We start from the raw sequence: 18,170 nt of genomic DNA, 5'->3' as shown, positions 1-18,170 counted from the left end.
TCTTAATCCCCATTTTACAGACGAGGTAACTGAGGCCCAGAGAAGTTAAGTGACTTGCCCAAGGTCACACAGCTGACAATTGGTGGAGCCGGGATTTGAACCCATGACCTCTGACTCCAAAGCCCATGCTCTTTCCACTGAGCCCTGCTGCTTTAGAGCACCTCTATCAGAGAGTGTTCTGAGGGAAGGTGAAACTGAGACTAGTTCAATTAACTACCTATTAAAGCTCTGCTGGAAAGTTAATTTTGTGGTTTTGGTTTTGTTTGTGTCTTGCTGGAATTTGTTTACTGCTTTCTATGTGCCAGGTACTGTACTAGGTGCTGAGGGAGATTCAAGTTAATCAGATTGTACACAGTCCATGTCCCACATGAGGCTCACAGTCTTCATCTCCACTTCAAAGATGAGGTATTTGAATCATAGAGAAGTTAAGCAACTTGCCCAAGGTAACACAGCAGGTAAGTGGCGGAGCCAGGATTAGAATCCAGGTCCTTCTGACTCCTAAGCCTGTGGCCTATCCACTAAGCCACATTGGAAAGTTTTGGTGAGGAAAGAGATGAGGCTATTGGTTAAGATAAGATTTTGTATGTGTCTGTAGATTTCAGTTGTTTATATTTTCCCTGACCCCATTACCACAGATAACTGAGATTTCTCTGTATCTATGTCACCAAAGTGGTAATTTTCTCAAATACATCCTTGAAGTCTGAAATAATTAATGTAACTTTCCTACATACCTACCTTTAGGACCAGGAAGAAGCTTAGGTACTTAGAAAATCTGGCTCATTAACTTTTCTAAATATCGGTCTGAACAACCTGATGTGTTTCCAGGGCCTTATCCTTATCTTCACCTCCTTCATTGGCAAGGGAATGGGAAGATAGTGAAGGCTAGTCACTTTCTATGATACTTGTTTAAAAGAATTGGAGACGGAAACTGTTTCTTGCACCCATCTCATTTCTACCAGCCACATCTTGTTGGAGATGGCGGATAGAGAACCAAAATTGATAGTGACTCAGAAACTAATAGAAACAGAAACCATGATAGAGAGACAGACACAGAAAATTGTGGCTCCAACAAACTGTCTCTCCTGGAGGAGGATTGTTAGGGTAATTGGGGCCAGTGAATGAATAACTTGGTCTCCCTCTCCATTCAAAAACAGTGTGTGGTCCACCCAAACATTCAGCAGACTGAGCAAGCCCTAAGTGCTAGACTCTCAGCTATTAAGCCATCTTATTCCAACTGAGAGAGAGAGAGGGAGAGAGAAAGTGTGGGAGAGAGAGGGGAGGTGCAGTAGGAGAGATACTGGAGGGGTGGCAAAGAAAGGGTGGAGGAGAGAAGGAAATTTCTCCTACTTCAAAATCCACACTGCAAGCTTCTCATGGAGAAAATGGTGCAATGAACAATGTCCATTGCTTTCATGTAGATTTAGCTACAATTTAGATTGGAAATCCACTGAGTAGGGGCACCTACCTATAACTCTGTGCTTTACAATACTTAATATATGGTTGTAGTTCCGTAAAGGGGAAGTAATAACTATACTAGTCCATGCTTTGCCTGGCTAGTACCGATGCCTCATTCATGAGTGCTAGAAATTCAAAAAGAAAATAAAGAACGGAAGATAAAACACCCACATTCCTGGAGGTTTGCCTGCTTGAAAGAGCCCACCATTTAAAGAGCTGGCAATATATTAGAAAACTTGCATAATATAGAGAAGCACAGAATGTTTTAGCACTAACGTTTATGGTTGGTGGGCATTTCTGAAGGACTGGTACCGGTTCCATCCTAGATATGTACCAGGTAAAGCTTGGAGTGGCCCCAGGCTTGGCTCCAGAAAGATAGGCAGGGCTCAGGCTTAGGCAAAGTGGGCAGTCCAACCCTCTTTCCACTCCACTCCCCATTTCAAGCCACTCTGTGGCAGAGCCAATCCACAAATTGAACTACACCACACAAGAATGAGAAGCAATATTGCCCAGCAGAAAGATCACAGGCTTGGGAGTCAGAGGACCTTAGTTCTAATCACAACTCCACCTGCTGTGGGACCCTGGGCCTGCCAATTACTCTGGGTCTCAGTTTCCTCATCTGGAAAATGGGGCTAAGGCACCAGTCCTTCCTCCCCCTTAGACTGGGAGTCCCATGTCAGGCAGGAGCTGTTTTCAATCTGATTATCCTGAATCAATCTTAGTACTTAGCACCATAGTGAATACTTATCAGATACCATGGTTATTATTATTGTATTATTATTATTGTATTATTATTATCATTATGAGCCATATCCAAGACGAGTTGCAGTTCTGTGCCACAGGTCGTGGAAACTAGGAGACACCCAAGTGAAATTAATCCCTCTCCTACCCTTGTGAGAAAAGGCACATATCCCAGTGTTTATTTTTTGAATGGTATTTCCTAAGCACTCCCTATGTGCCAGGAACTCTAATAAGCAATGAGTTAGATACAAGCTAATCAGGTTGGACACAGCCCATGTCCACATGGGGATCACAGTCTTAATCCCCATTTTACAGATGAGATAACTAAGGCATAAAGAAGTTAAATGACTTGTGAAAGTCCACACAGCAGACAAGTGGAGAAGCCAGGGATAGAACTGAGGTCCTCTAACTCATGTTATTTCCACTAGGCCATGCTGCTTCTCATAAAAGTTTGTACCAAGTTACTCATTCCTCTTTCAGAGTGAAAACCTCATGAACAGTAATGCTGGCCATCCAAAGTCATCTCTGTTCACAGTGTTTTGACCATCTATGTTCACAGTGTTTTGACTACAGTTTCTTGGAGAAAGAAGCAGAGTAATGGGATGGTTAACTGAGGTGGTCAGCATCCTATAACATGTGGAAAAAGGATCAAGAAACTGAATTCTGGGATTCCTGAGTTTATTTTGTGGTTTGTGATATTTTTTAAGTGTTTACTATGTGCCAAGCACTATACTAAGTACTATTATACGGTTAACTTTGTTCTGGACAAATTAACATATGAATTCCCTCCAATTCACTTGTGTGACAGAGGATACATTTATGAGCTTCATGTTTAATAAGTTGCACACGAGTCAGTATTTACTTTCAATTATAAATAGTGCTTTAAGTATGTGTCAAGATTAGGTATCAGCCGGACATATCCTAACACCTCATTTACTCATTTTCGGACCAGGTAACTTTATTTTAACATTGATCAATGCAATTAGTTAGGAATTTCTACCCTGAGTAATGTTTTGAATTAGGGCAGGCAGAGGGGGAAAGTTTTGTGAGTTAAATGTCCATGTCTTCGAAACAAACATGTCTATACCAGGTCTCGTATAAGAATTCTTTTAGTGCAGCATTTCCACTGAAGTTATTTTCAGAACATCATATGGATTTTTCATTGAAACATCTGTGTTAACTTTTATCATCCCTGGTCTGCTTTGTAATTTTGGAAACAGATATAAAGAAGGAGCAACCCAAGGAACAGTAATATAGTGGGAAGCATCCTTCATAAGTCAATTGAGGAATTTAATAATCTCTTTAGAAATAAGCTCTGCAGCTATGAGAAAAATGTGTGGGTTAAAGGCCTTCCAATTAAGAAAGGTTTCTCTGTGGATTTATAGGCTGGTGGTTCACTCTTCCTGTTCGTGTTTCCATAGCAACTGTCAGGTAGATTTTCTGCTACTTGCTAGGAAGTTGGAAATGTTGAGTCTGGTTGAACCTTTTCAATTCGCTGAAGCTTAAATGAAATTCTTTGCAAGGAACTGGCATTTAGCCTGGGTCATTTATTCATATCTAGAAGAAAAATCAATTATAGTAATCAAATGTGCAAATTTTTTTATTGGGATTATTTTTGGTGCACGTTTTGGGCTGTAATCTATTTTTAATGCCAGGGAAGGAGAGGTTTGAAATGCTGCAGCTGTCCTCTTTGCTATCTGTTGGCTTATGGCTTTAATTACAGCCCAAGACATAGGCAAGCTCGTCTTTTTCTGGTCTACTTTTTACAAGCTATAATCACCCCCGGTGATATTCAGGATGCAAGCTAGAATCCAAGAAGCTCATTAAGTTGAGACAACTATACGGCAAGAAACACAACATACAACCTTTTCTCCTTTCATTTTCTCTGTCTTGTTGATTGCATGAATTACGCCCAGGAAAGTAAATAATTTGTATGCCATTATTTAAACTTTCCAAGAACACTGTGTCTTAATTTTCCCCTTCAGAACAGAGGCTGGTGTGGGTCTTTCTTTGTGTTTCCTATAGTTTTGAACCCACCCTGGGGATGTCTTGCAGCTCCATAAAGGCTGGTTTCCTTTATTCTGCTATAAAATCAAATATGTAGGCATGCAGAGTAACTACATATGCTGTAGGTCTTTACATGATGCACAATCCATACCACATAAAAAGCAGACATTTAAGGTGCATTACTTAGCCCATTCTTTTGTTAGGGGCTTTGCTCCTCAAGAATACAGACAGATGCCTGGCAGCAGAGAAATGTACAGACCTCAATTCACACTGAGCTGTTATTTTTATCCATTAGAATGCCAATGGACATTCTCTATAAGATATATTATTTACAACAATGGTTTGAAATGCATATTTCATTTCATTCAATTTCTTGTCTTTTCTCTTTGGATTTGTGTGTCATTTCTTTACCCATTATACTGATACTTGTATTCCCCTTTATGACATATACCACAATTGGTTGGTCAGTGAAAATACAAATTGGAAAAGAAAGAGCCAGGTTAAATCTCTTTTAAAAAAAAATCAAAGATGAAATGGCTTTTACTTACTCTTTTCCTTTTCTTCTTTTTTCCCTTTGGTCTGGAAAGTTCCTGCCAGCTTCACTCTCTTCTATTAAGTTAAATAAAAACTTTCCTGAGAAGAGCAATTGAAGTTGAAAGAAACTCATTGTTTCCTTTCTATAGCAAAAAGTTGAAACATAGTTGCACTCCTCTCAACTTTATTTACACTAAAAGGCTATTTCCTGTAAACCAAGGCTATGCTTGGAGATCCTTGAATCTGTTCTGCAGAAAATGCCCAGCAGAGAATTATCAGTGCTACTGAGGCGAAGATGAGCATTTTGTTTTGGGCTGCAGCATGTGCATGTGTCTCTCTATGTGAGCCTCTGTACGGAGTGCAGGTAAATACACATTTATGAAAACCTTATTAAATGCAAAAGTAATGGAACATAAATTTTCCAATTCCTTTTACAAGTCTTGAGGCCTCAGTAGGGTGCCTTCTTTAGGGTGGAAATGCAAGAAGAAAGCAGAATTTTCTTCTCTACCTCCTCTTCTCTATTCCCCCAGTTCTCAGCTTCCTCTTTCTAGACCCACCTAAAATTGGCACCAAATCTTAAAAAATGTCAGGTAAAGTACTTTGCCCACAGTATTAAGCCGTCATTATCACTGTCATTATCACCAGTACCAAGAAGACCAGATTTCCTGAGGGCCTCCTCGCAAGTGTCCTCAAATATTTTCATTTTGAGGATGGGGGCAAAAAGATGGCAGGGATTTTACAGGAGGGGAAAGGACTTGGAAAAACAGTCTTCAGACTAGGAGAGACAGACTTCAGATAAACAATTCCCAAAGATGCCATTTGGGTTTTTTTAAGCCCTGATTGGGAACTGGGGTCTTGTCAGAGACCTGGAATAAACTGGATTGGGATCCTGCCTCAGACAACTGAGGGAGTGTTTGCTCCCATCATCCCTGTGGAGTGGGCTCTTAATGGGCTTACAAACACCTTACTAAGTTCTTGTGCAGGGGGGATATAGCAATGTGACAATACCTGTCCTTGAGGAGCCTATTAGCTAATGGGTAAAGCAAGAGATGTCAACTGATAAGTTAAATGCGAAATAGTAAGCAGCGTGGCTCAATGGAAAGAGCACGGGCTTTGGAGTCAGAGGTCATGGGTTCAAATCCCAGCTCAGCCAACTGTCAGCCGTGTGACTTTGGGCAAGTCACTTAACTTCTCTGGGCCTCAGTTACCTCATCTGTAAAATGGGGATTAAAAATGTGAGCCCCCCTGGGACAACCTGATCACCTTGTAAACTCCCCAGAATTTAGAACAGTGCTTTGCACATAGTAAGCACTTAAGAAATACCATTATTATTATTATTATCATTAAATAAACAAACAGATAAGTGTATAAGGAGAAAGGGTGGGGATTGATAAGGGAAGGCCTCTGGGAGGAGGCACTTAGTGAAAGTGCCCATGAGAAGGGCAGGGAGCCTGTGTACCCACCCAGTTGCCCTGTGGTCCCCCAGAAGGAGCAGCGTGGCTGTCGATGCCTGTCTACTTGTTTTGTTTTGTTGTCTGTCTCCCCACATCTAGACTGTGAGCCCACTGTAGGGTAAGGATTGTCTCTATTTGTTACCGAATTGTACTTTCCAAGCACTTAGTACAGTGCTCTGCACACCATAAGCGCTCAATAAATATGAATGAATGAAAGTGAAATGAACCAGAACTGAACTGGATTAAGTCCCATGCGATTTGACCTCTATACGATTATTGCCCAAAATGTTTGGGTCATATGTAATATTATTATTATTATCATTATTATTACTAAATTGAAGGTTTTGTTAATCACTTACTATATGCCAAGTTCTGTACTAAGCTCTGGAGTAGATATAATTCTAACAGATCGACCATAGCCCCAGTCCCATGGGACTCACAGTTTTAAAAGAGAGAGAACAACTGGTATTTGATCCCCATTTTTCAGATGAGGAAACTGAGGGACAGAGAAGTTGTGACGTGCCCAAGATCACACAGTAGTTAGGTAATGGAGCCTGGATTAGGATTTAACTCTCCTGACCCCCAGTTCTGTGCTCTTCCCACTAGTCCACACTGCTTCTCAAGAGATCTTAGTGCAGAACTAAACTTTGGCCTGAAAGAGTTAATGTGTTTCCAAAGAGTCATTCAGTCACTAATAGTATTTGTTAAAACACCTACTGGATGCATAGTCCTCCCTTACAATTTGGGGAATTAAAGAAGAAGAGTCAGCTATGGTCTCTGCCCTCAAAGAGCTTGCAGTATAATGAATGAAAGCAATTTTGAGACCTCTGGAAAAGGTGTCATTGTCCTCAGGTCCTTTCTCTTACTTTCACATTATTATTATTACATTATATGATTATTATGTAATAATGGTATTAAGTGCTTACTGTGTGCCAAGTAGTCTACTTAACACTGGGGTAAATATAAGATAATCAGGCCCCACTTGGGGCTCACAGTCTAAGTAGGAGGGAGAACAGGTATTGAATCCATATTTTGCAGATGAAGGAATTGAGACACAGAGGAGTTAGGTGACTTGCCCAAGGTCACAGAGCAGATACATGGTGGAGCCCAGTAAAGAGCCCAGGTTCTCTGACACCCAGACCTGTGTTATTCCACTAGGCCACATGGCTTCCCAAATTAGGCTCATTGCTCACAACATCAAGGAGACATATCAATTTAAAAAAAAAAAAATCTTCCCTTTCCCTCCCCTTTTTAAATATAATGATAGGATTTGTTAAATACATGAGGAGCATCATGCCATAGGATGTAGCCCCATTAATATTTACTCTTCCTGGGTGACTGATATTCTAATTTCCCTAAAATCCAGTATGTTGCTAATGGAAATATCACTTTGGATGAGACATATGTACTTTTTCAATCGCACTAAATACCAAACTTTTAAAATATTTTTTTAAAAAATGGAACTTGGAAAGGAGGGATAACAGCTCCATCAGATACCAATTTTATGTATTCCTGGCCTGCTATATTACAACCATAACTGTTTATAGGAGAAAGCCACAAATGGTCTTATGCTTCATCCATTTTGCATTGTGTGTTATTCAGAGGTTAAAAAAAAAGACAAAGTATTCCATGTGGAGCACCATTATTCGAAATTATGCTGAGTATTTTAACTCCTCACAATTACCACAAGAAACATAGAGTTCATTCCATATTCATGAGTGAGCCAAATGGGCCTCTAGAGCCCAAGTCAAACCATTCCCTGGGTGTTGTTTGGCACTAAATGATCCCCTAGTGACCTGAAACACTTAACACATTTGTCCACACTTTCACTTCCTACCAGTGCTCTCCAACCAAGAACCTCTTAGGATTCTTGTATATAGTATTTTTATCAAGCAATATTATTTCAAATCTCCTTTGCCAATCAATCAATCATATTCATTGAGCTCTTACTGTGTGCAGAACACTGTACTAAGGGCTCAGAATGAGCAGTATAACAGAGTGGGTAAATGTTCCCTGCCCACAAGGAGCTTACAGTCTTGCTTACGGTCTTTATAAGGGAGTTCGTGTACACTGAATTGTCCTTCAGCTGTCTCCTTACCTTGCTGTCCTTTGCTCTTGCAACAGCCCAGCTCACATTCTTAGTGGAAAGAGCAAGGGCTTGGGAGTCAGAAGAAGTGGGTTCTAATCCCTGTTCCAGCAGTTGTCTGCTATGTGACCTTGGGCAGCTCATTTAACTTCTCTGTGCCTTAGTTACCTCATCTGTAAAATGGGGACTAAAACCATGAGTCCCACGTGGGACAACCTGATTACCTTGAATCTATTCCAGTGCTTAGAACAGTGCTTGGTACATAGGAAGCGCTTAACAAATACCATCATTATTATATTCCCCCCAGAGCTCATGGTCTTTTTGAATTAAATTCTCAACTCCACCCCCAGACCAGGCTCCCACCCATTGCTCCACCTTTTCCCCTGCAGGTGACTCTTCCCTCCCCATTCAACTCTGCCAACCTCATCATTTCCCACCTTCAAAGTCCTCCTAATCAGCTATCTCCTTAAATCAATTGGATTAATGAGCACTTACAGAGCACTGTTCTAAGCACTTGGGAGAGCACAACATAATAGAGTTGGTAGACACGACCCTTGCCCACAGTGAGCTTATGGTCTAGAAGAGCTAACAATCTAGGGGATGAAAACATTCTCCAAAGTGGTCATGGTCAACCCACCCTCATCCATGTCACCCCATCAGCCAACATTTACTCTCAGGTGTACAACTATTGATTTTATTTATTTATGATATTTCTTTTGGATCTGTGCTCTTACCACTTATTGGACACTACAATTTGTTTGTGCTCAATTAGATTGTAAGTTTCTCAAGGGCAAGGATCAGGTTTTCTACTTGTCCTGTATGTCCCCATGGTCCTAAGACAGTGCTCTTCACCTAATAGGCTCTCAGTAAATGCTAATGCTGTAATGAACTCCAACCATAATGATGACTGAATGTGTTTGCACCATCTTTACCCCTTGTTCCTTCCACATAGCAGAATTTACAGCTTTCCAAATAAGGGAGACACAGGCTTATACAGCTTTTCCATTTGCATTCATATCCATCCATCCATTTGAATTTATCAAATGCTTACTTTAAGCAGAGTACTGTCCTAAGCACTTGGGAGAATACAGTACTGTTAGTAAACAGGATTACTGCTACTGATGTGTTTGACTCCAGTTTTCCTTCCACTCCCCAAACCTATATTGATAGATTGGGAACCCTTTAAGGGACAAGATCAATGTCCAATTCTCACACCTATATTCTTTCCCAGTGCTTAGGACACTCAGCACTTAATAAGTACTATTACTGCTGCTACTCAAGGTGCTTATAGGCTGGCAATGGGGCAGATATTAAAATAAATTACAGCTAGGAGAAGCAAAACGGACCTGGCAGTTAGAAGGATCTGGGTTCTAAACCCAGCTCCACCGCTTGTCTGCTGTGTGACCTTGGGCAAGTCACTTAACTTCTCTGTGCTTCAGTTACCTATGTCATTTGTAAAATGAGGATTAAGACTATGATCCTCATGTGGGACATGGACTGCATCTAACTTGGATAGATTATGTCTACCCTGGTGTTTAGTACAGTACCATAAAAATGCATGTCCATGCTGCTTAAGGGGCATAGGATGAGTTCCTAAGTGCTTAGTAGGTAAGACAGGAAGGAATTAGACTAAGAAGATGAGAGATTACTCAAGGAGGGCTTCCTGGAGGAAATGCAATTTTAGTAGGGCTTTTGAGACTGGGAGAGGAGTGTTCTTCCAGGTGTGAATAGAGGGAAGGAAAAGGAGTTCCAGGAGGTGGGGTGTGTGTGTGTGAGAAAGTGGTCGACAATTAGGGAAACAAGACCGACGCATGGTATTTGGAGGAGAGGAGTGTCAAGGCTAGGTTGTAGGGGAAGAAGAGTGAGTTTAAATCAGCTCCTATTTTGACCAGGGACAACTTCAGCCTTGCTACACAAGTAGCAGAAGAGCTAATGTGCCAACTCTAGAACAAGGTAGTATAGGGTCTAGGATGGGCAGGGCAGTGCAGTATTCCTTGGCACCTGAATCTCATCAATTATCCACCCAGCACTTTGTGGATTTATCAAATTGTCAGGGCACTTTCAGCTTGCCCATCAAGTTGTCATCCTCTTCTTTGCCCCCGATTGGTGATTTCTTCCTTTCCTGCTCCTGCTCATCCAGTTCATACTATTGTTCCCTGATGACTGACTGATTGATTGACAGGAGCATCTCAAATAAGAGGAATAATGGGGTCCAATAGCATTCCTCCAATGTTCAACAACAGCGCTGTCTAATAAATGTGTCTCTCAAACACAATCCATCAATCAATAGCATTTATTGAGTGCTTACCATGTACAGAGCACTGTACTAATTACGTGGGAAAGTATAATATAACAGAGTTGGTAGATATGCTCCCTGACTTCAAGGAGCTTACTGTAAGCTCATTATGGGCAGGGAATGTGTCTGTTTATTGTTGTATTGTACTCTCCCAAGCACTTGGTACAGTGCTCTGCATGCTGTATGTGCTCAATAAATATGATTGAATGAGTAAATATGATTGACTGGAGGGGGAGACAGACATTGATATAAATAAATAAATTACGGATATGTACATAAGTGCTGTGGTGCTGAGGGAGGGTGAATAAAGGTTGCAAATTCAAGTGTAAGGGTGACAATTCCTCATCAACAACACCAACAACACAAGAAAACTTCATCACCACAACCCCAGCTATTAATGCTTAGAGACTCCAGAATTATCTCCTGAAAGTTATCTTGTGACTTTTCTCAAGAATGCCTTAACAGAAGGGATAATAAATGCAATTAGGTGTCATTCTTCCTTCCCTTTTAAAAATTATAAGACTTACAACTGAAATCCAGGTTAAAAAATTGTTCAGTTCTTTGTCTAACAACCTTTTTTTTTGTTTCAAGTCAGTGAAATGTTGACATGTCTATCAAAAAGAGATCATATCTTGTTGACAAGTTAATGTCAAACTAAAGTATGAAATGAAGGTTAGTACTCAAAAGCCTACTTCCCTCTTCAAAAGCCTATTTCCCCCATGTTTCAGATCTAGTGTTAAACTCACCTATTTTGAAATTTCTATTCCAATGTCCATCTAATTTTCAATCATATCTGTTGATTCACAGCAGAGGTGCTTTTCTTCTAAATTACTGCTATTTTTTTACCCTTTTTCTTTCATTTGTAAATTTTCCTTAATATGAGAAAATCACACTGGTGATTATAATACCAGAAAAACAGACCAGAAATAATCATTATATCTGGGTAGTAAGTCCTCTAGGTAAGTGTCAGTCCCCTCATGGATTCCACCACCAACCTAAAAGCTAAAGTTAAAAGCAATTTAACCCCTAAGGCATAAGGTTTGGCTATTGTTTGGAAGTGAAAGAATTGACTGAGTTCTACATGGAGTTCAGGGCAAACAGATCATGATCTTTGGGATGCAATGATTAAACTCTCAATCTCCTCCCACTCTATTTTCTCTCCTATGTTACCTATGCCCTAAATCCACCCCCTAAGCCCTTATGTCCATGGCTTCCTGTATCTGCAATTTCTTTTATCGCCCTGCCTCCTCTGCTACTCTGTAAGCTCCTTAAGAGCAGAGTGTGTGTTTACGAATTGTACTGTACTCTCCCAAGCCCTTAGTACACTGTTCTAGACAGATTATGTGCTCAATAAATACCATTAATTGATTCACTGATCACCTCTCTGGGTGTGGAAGAGTTTATGTCCACTTGTTTTCCCAGCTGCTTATTGTCCTAAAACTAATGAATAAGCCAGTCCATCAGCTGCTGCTATGGTAACAAATACATCTATGTATTACCAGGGGAAGTGAAAATTCTGTGTTTCCTTCTTTTTGATGCACGTCTGAATAGATATTTGATAGATATCTGTAAGTGTATCCACATGATGGTGGCTGCCTCATCGAAACAATGAATGATTGCCATGCAATTCCATTTCAATGGTGCAGAAGGTGGTAAACCCATTTGTGACTAAAAAGTTTGGTTTCTGCACAAACAGTGCCGTAACTCTAGTTAGTACTGAAAGCAAAGACTATCCAAGTTTTCCTTCGGATCAAGAAAACTCCTTCTCTACTGGATGTTAAACACTGGGTGGGCTTCTAAAAATTCAACTTTACAATGCAGATAATAATAATAATAATAATAATAATGGTATTTGTTAAGTGCTTACTATGTGCCAAGCACTGTTCTAAGTGCTGGGGGAGATACAAGGTTATCAGGTTGGTCCAGGTGGGGCTCACAGTCTTAATCCCCATTTTACAGATGAGGTAACTGAGGCACAGAGAAGTTAAGTAACTTCCCCGAAGTCACACAGCTGATAAGTGGTGGAGCCAGATTTCTGAGTGACACTGGGCTTAAGTTTTATGAAGCAAGTTAAATAGTTGTGATTGCTGCCTTCTAAGAGTTTGTCAATCAACCTACGGTATTTATTGAGTATTTACTGGGTGTAGAGCACTGTACTAAATGCTTGGGAGAGTACAATGCAGTGGAGTTGGTAGTCACAATCCCTACCCACAGAGAGCTTACAGTCTAGAGGGACTTAGTTTATAGTTTAAGGAAGACAGGCTAAGGATATATAAAACCATTCAAAAAATGAGGAACAAATTCCCAAATGAAGAATTCACACTATGCATAAGTGTATTTTCTTGTGGAGAGCTCATAAAAAGGTCATGGGAAGACAAGCATTGAACAGAGATAGACATACATAAGAGAGACATCGTCTCCTAGCTCCCAAACTTGTGCTCTTTTCACTAAGCCATGCTGTTACTGTAACAAAGGGATAATTAGGAATGACTTGGCAGAAAGGAGAGAGGGCTACTGGGGAGCCTCTGGATAACTAGGAAAAGAGGAGCCCCAGATGCATAAGCCTGAAACTGCTACCACCTATCAGCTGTTCAGTTTTACAACTCCGGTTTCCACCACCCCCTCGAATTCCCTCCCCTCCTTTCACCTAGGGGGTGATCAGTGTATTTCGGGAAGTTGAAAGAAAACAGGAGTTTGTTGACAGAAATGGACCAGTTCTCAAACACACTCTGAAAATTACCTGCCCCTGCCTTTCCCATTGGCTGAGTTTGATTGTTTGCACTTTCAGGTCAGCATGAGAGGCCAAATTCTGACAAAAGGGGATAGAAGAAATAAAAAGCCTGTTCCTTTTTTCCCCCTCTCCTTTTTAGGAGCTATATATCCCACAGTCCTGAAGGACTGCATTGGGTCTTCTGAGACGGAGATACGTTCAGCGATTAGGAGTCTGGGAGGAACTAAGCAAGTCAGACAGAGCTTCAATAATCCAGGAGAGGAAGGACTTGGTTTATCTACCGTCTCTGCTTCCTCTAGAGTGCTGTTTGCTTAGTCCACTTGGCTGAACTGAAGTATTTAGGTCCAAACTCATGTGCTCAAGCTCAAGAAAGCTTACTTAATTATTGAAGTGTGAAAAATTGGATTTAGCTTCCTGTTCCTCTTTACAGCTGCCTCTCAGTATTAAATCTAAATTCCTGTGCCTATAACATCTGCGGGAGATTTGGAAAATGTCTGGAGCAACTATGATTTTTCCATGGTTCCTCAATAATTAGCCATGATTGAGTTTTTTGCACAAAAAGTCCCCTGGATTCCAGCTTTTATTCTGTGGTGTTGAGCTCTGACAAAAGGTTTTGAAGAACACAAAAATCTGACACCTCCCAATAAAACAATGAATTATCCTGAGGTGGACACCAGTGGCTTCAGTTTACAACTATCTTCAACCATTTAAGTAAGTGATGATGAGACCCAATCACCATTGCATTGTACCAAGAGTGCTGAACTCTGTGTTGTGCTCTTACCTGGTTCCGTGAAAGCAGAGTATTAAGCAAAAGAGCACTTACCCATAGGAAATTCTGTAAAGTGCATCAGTGCTAAGATCTAAAAACTGGTCAAAACGATACCAATATATTCAACAGCAGTGTTAATAATAAATGGAGTTATTTGGTCAAATAGCAATCTAGATATATAGCAATAATGAAAAATTTTGAATTTGATTTTTGTGTACATCCCATTAGTACTAATTTACCAAATGTTATCTGTCACATTCTATTTAGCAGAAGATGTGTTCTCATGCTAATAGATCTGCCATTATCTATGCTAAAGAAATGGGTTGCAATTAACATTAGATAATGAGAATAGATCTATGCAGCATTAGATAATGACAACAGACCTATTCAGTATCAGAAAAATAGATCTGTTGTCTTAGCTAATACTCATTCCATCTTCAAAGCCCCAATGAAATCCTACCTCCTCCAAGAGACTTTTCCAGTCAGTCAAATAAATCAGTGGTGTTTATTGAGTGCTTATTGTAGGCAGAGGCAATGTCCTAAGCCCTTGGGAGAGAATAAGGTAGAGTTGGTACATACAAAGCCTACCCACAAGGAGCTTTCAGATTTGATGGGGAGACAGACATTATGATAAATTACATATAGATATGTATATAAGTGCTATGGAGATGGGTGAAAATTTCGGTGCTTACTCATCCACAAATTCATCTTTCAATTTTCTGCTTCCTCCTATCCGTGTCTTGTCTCTCTTGTTAGACTACAAGTTCCTTGAAGATAGAGATTGTGACTTCTAACTCTACTATACTCATAATATAGTGTTCCTCACACAGGTGGCACTCAGTAAATGCTGTTGTTTGGTTTAGGGACTTAATTCACACAATCTGGAGAGAGAGAGAGAGAGAGAGAGAGAGAGAGAGAGAGAGAGAGAGGTATATAGGCCAAGGTAAAAATTATGGCTTTATCTTGAAGTGAAAGGATGCTGTAAGTAATACCATATTAATATTCAGTAGAGTTAGCCTAAGGAGCTCTAGAAGAAGAGCCTTATGGCCAGGATAGCTGTATTCAGTTCACAAAGCAAATACGCCACTGTAAATATTAGGTAAGTGACAACTTCTCCATGCTTCAGCTTCTTCATCTGTAAAATGGGGGATAAAATACTTGTTCTCTCATCCTCTTGGACTGTAAATTAAATATGGGATTAGTGCCTTTCTACTCCAGTATTTAGCAAAGTGCTTGGCACATAGAAAGTGCTCAATAAATACCATCATTACCAAGAGTAAGAAATAAGCCTCACCTCATTGGTGGACTGGTAATGTTTTTTCTTGAATATATTATCATTCAGTGTGCATTTCTGGCTGGTGGGTCACCCCCAAAGGATATTCATGACTGACTCAGTGTCAATATGGTAAGGGATAGAGAAACTGATCTCCCTCAGGAAACTGTCCTGGGATCCACATTGGCTTAAGTGTAAATAGATCAGTTCCCCTTGATGCCCCCTAAATAATAATTCCGATATTTGTTCAATGCTTACTGAGCATCAGCACTGTTCTAAATGCTGAGGAAAATATAAGATAATCAGGTCAGACACTACCTGCCCCACACAGGGCTAACAGTCTAAGAAGGAGGAAGAACAAAATGAATCCTCATTTTGCAGAAGAGGAGACAGAGGCACAGAGAAGTTTAGTGACTTGTCCATGGTCACACACCAGGCAAATGGAGGAGCTGGGGTTAAAATCCCAGTCCTCTGATTCCCAGGCCTGGGTTCTTTCCACAATACCATGCTGCTCCCCTTAATGTCAGAGGGACCCCTTGTGGATATCATGGCAGCATTTCCCATCCCCATCCCTTCATCAATGCTACTGAAGTGTTAAAAACAGTTCTTACTCAGCCAGGGAGAAATCATGGGCCCAGAGGAGGGGACATACATAGTCAGTTTTGAAGTAATTTTTTCCCTGGAGGGCTGGGTGGAGATGGACTTTCTTCTGGGAAACTGAATCCAGCCGTCTTGAGACTGGTTCTACTCAGTATCTTAATTGATGATTGCAGACCATGTTCAAAAAAAAAAACAACATTTGTAGGTATTAAATTGGGTGGGTGACCTAGATAAGTGGGAAAAATTAGTTATAAAAACTGCATGAATTCAATAGGGATGAGTGCAAGAACACAAATGATACAAGCACAGGAAGGGGAAAGAGAAACTAGGCCCTGTATTAAAAAGAAATGTTGGGTTGGGGGAGGTAGGAAGGGTGGTCCAGTGTCAACCGGAAGCTGAATCTGAATGCAGAGTTATTTTTGAAAAGACTATCTTGGATTGGAGTCATAGGGTGCAAGTGTTGGAAAGTTATGGCTCCCCTCTGCTCTTAATGGGTTAGTCCCTTTTGGAGGACTGTGTGCGCAAGGAACTCGAGATGGTCCAGAGAGGGGTAACCAATGATAATTAAATTGTGAAAAATCAGGAAATTTAACTGAATTTGTGATTTGTAGTTTGTAAACTCCTGGTGGACGGGGAATGTCCCAGCTGTTTCTGTTGAACTTTCCCTATCACTTAGTAAAGCATGTCACAGCATGTATGTGCTCAATAAATACTACAGCTGCTACTTATTTAATCTGGGGATGAGGTGGCGAAGAGTGACTATGTGCCTGCCAAGCACAGGAAGGATGTGTTTTGTTTTGCTTTATGGCATTTGTTAAGCTCTTACTATGTGCCAGGCACTGTACTAAGCACTGGGATAGATATAATCTAATTGTGTTGAACATAGCCCATGTCCCACATGGGGCTCACAGTTCTAATTTCTGTGTTACAGATGAGGTAACTGAGGTACAGAGAAGTTGAGTGACTACTTTCCCACAGTTACCCAGCAGACAGGTAGCAGAGTCAGGATTAGAACCCAGGTCCTTCTGATTCCCAGGCCCGTGTTCTACCCACTGGGAAAAACTGCTTTTAGTTTTCTGAGGAATAGGCTGCCCAACTGCGTGTTCCATGTCCACTGAGGCCGGAAGGAGAGAACAAGGGTTTAACCTGAAGCAGGAGTTATTTCTGCTGGATTTAGGAAGCGCTTCCTGAATATCAGACTCAATCAATTAATCAGTGGCATTTACTGAGTGTGTACCATGTGTGGAGCACTGTACTTAGTACTTGGGAGAGTACAACAGAGCTGGTAGACGCTTTCCCTGTCCACAGTGAGCTTAGAGTCTAGATGGAGAGACATTAAGACTCATAAAACAAGGGAATGGACTGTCTCTGGAGGTGGAAGAGTCTCCATCTCTGGAGATCTAATCAGAAAAGAAGAGATGGCCACCTACCCTGGTTGGACCCTAAATCTAGGAGACAGGTGGTGGTCCCTGGCCCCTGCCCCCAGCCCAGATTTGTGTATCTATGAGCCTATGGATCTCAGCCCAGTAGTTATGGGGGAAAAAATACTTTCCCAAGTTACCAACCTTTTTTTTTTAATGGCATTTGTTAAGCACTCACTATGTGCCAGGCACTGTACTAAGAGCTGGGGTAGATACAAGGTAATCAGGTTGGACACAGTCCCCGTCTCATGTGGGGCTCACAGTCTTAATTCCATTTTACAGATGAGGTAACTGAGACACAGAGAAGTTAAGTGATTTTCCCAAAGTCACACAGCCGACAAGTGACAGAACCGGCATTAGAACCCAGGTCCTTCTGACTTCCAGGCCTGTGCTCTATCCACTAGGCTATGCTGCTTTCCTGGTTTTGCTAAAGCAAGAGATTCTGGGACTTGACTTTCTCCTCCTCCAGCATCCTCTCCCGTTTAATGTTCACACTATTTGGCACGCTGCTTCTCTATTTATAACCCAGACAATTCAACCTCCAGGCAGGTGGTTCTATTGAAAGATAAACAAACTTGTAACAAACCCCCACTGGTTCGTAAATGACCAACTGTGCTGACATGGCAGGCTGTAGGAGCCTTAACCTACCCCAGGATGTTGGTCATTTACTACAGAGTTAGGTTCCCCACAGTTTTCCTGGCTAAGGAACAGCTGGTGCTTAGTTGCTTTGTCTTCTAACAAAAAAAAAAAAAAAGAAAAAGCCCAAATCAATGGCTGTACAGTCTGTTTAAATGGTTTTTCAT

The sequence above is a fragment of the Tachyglossus aculeatus genome, assembly GCF_015852505.1.
Source record: "Tachyglossus aculeatus isolate mTacAcu1 chromosome 12 unlocalized genomic scaffold, mTacAcu1.pri SUPER_6_unloc_1, whole genome shotgun sequence".
In the NCBI taxonomy this organism is placed as follows: Eukaryota; Metazoa; Chordata; class Mammalia; order Monotremata; family Tachyglossidae; genus Tachyglossus; species Tachyglossus aculeatus.
This window is presented reverse-complemented; position numbering follows the sequence as displayed.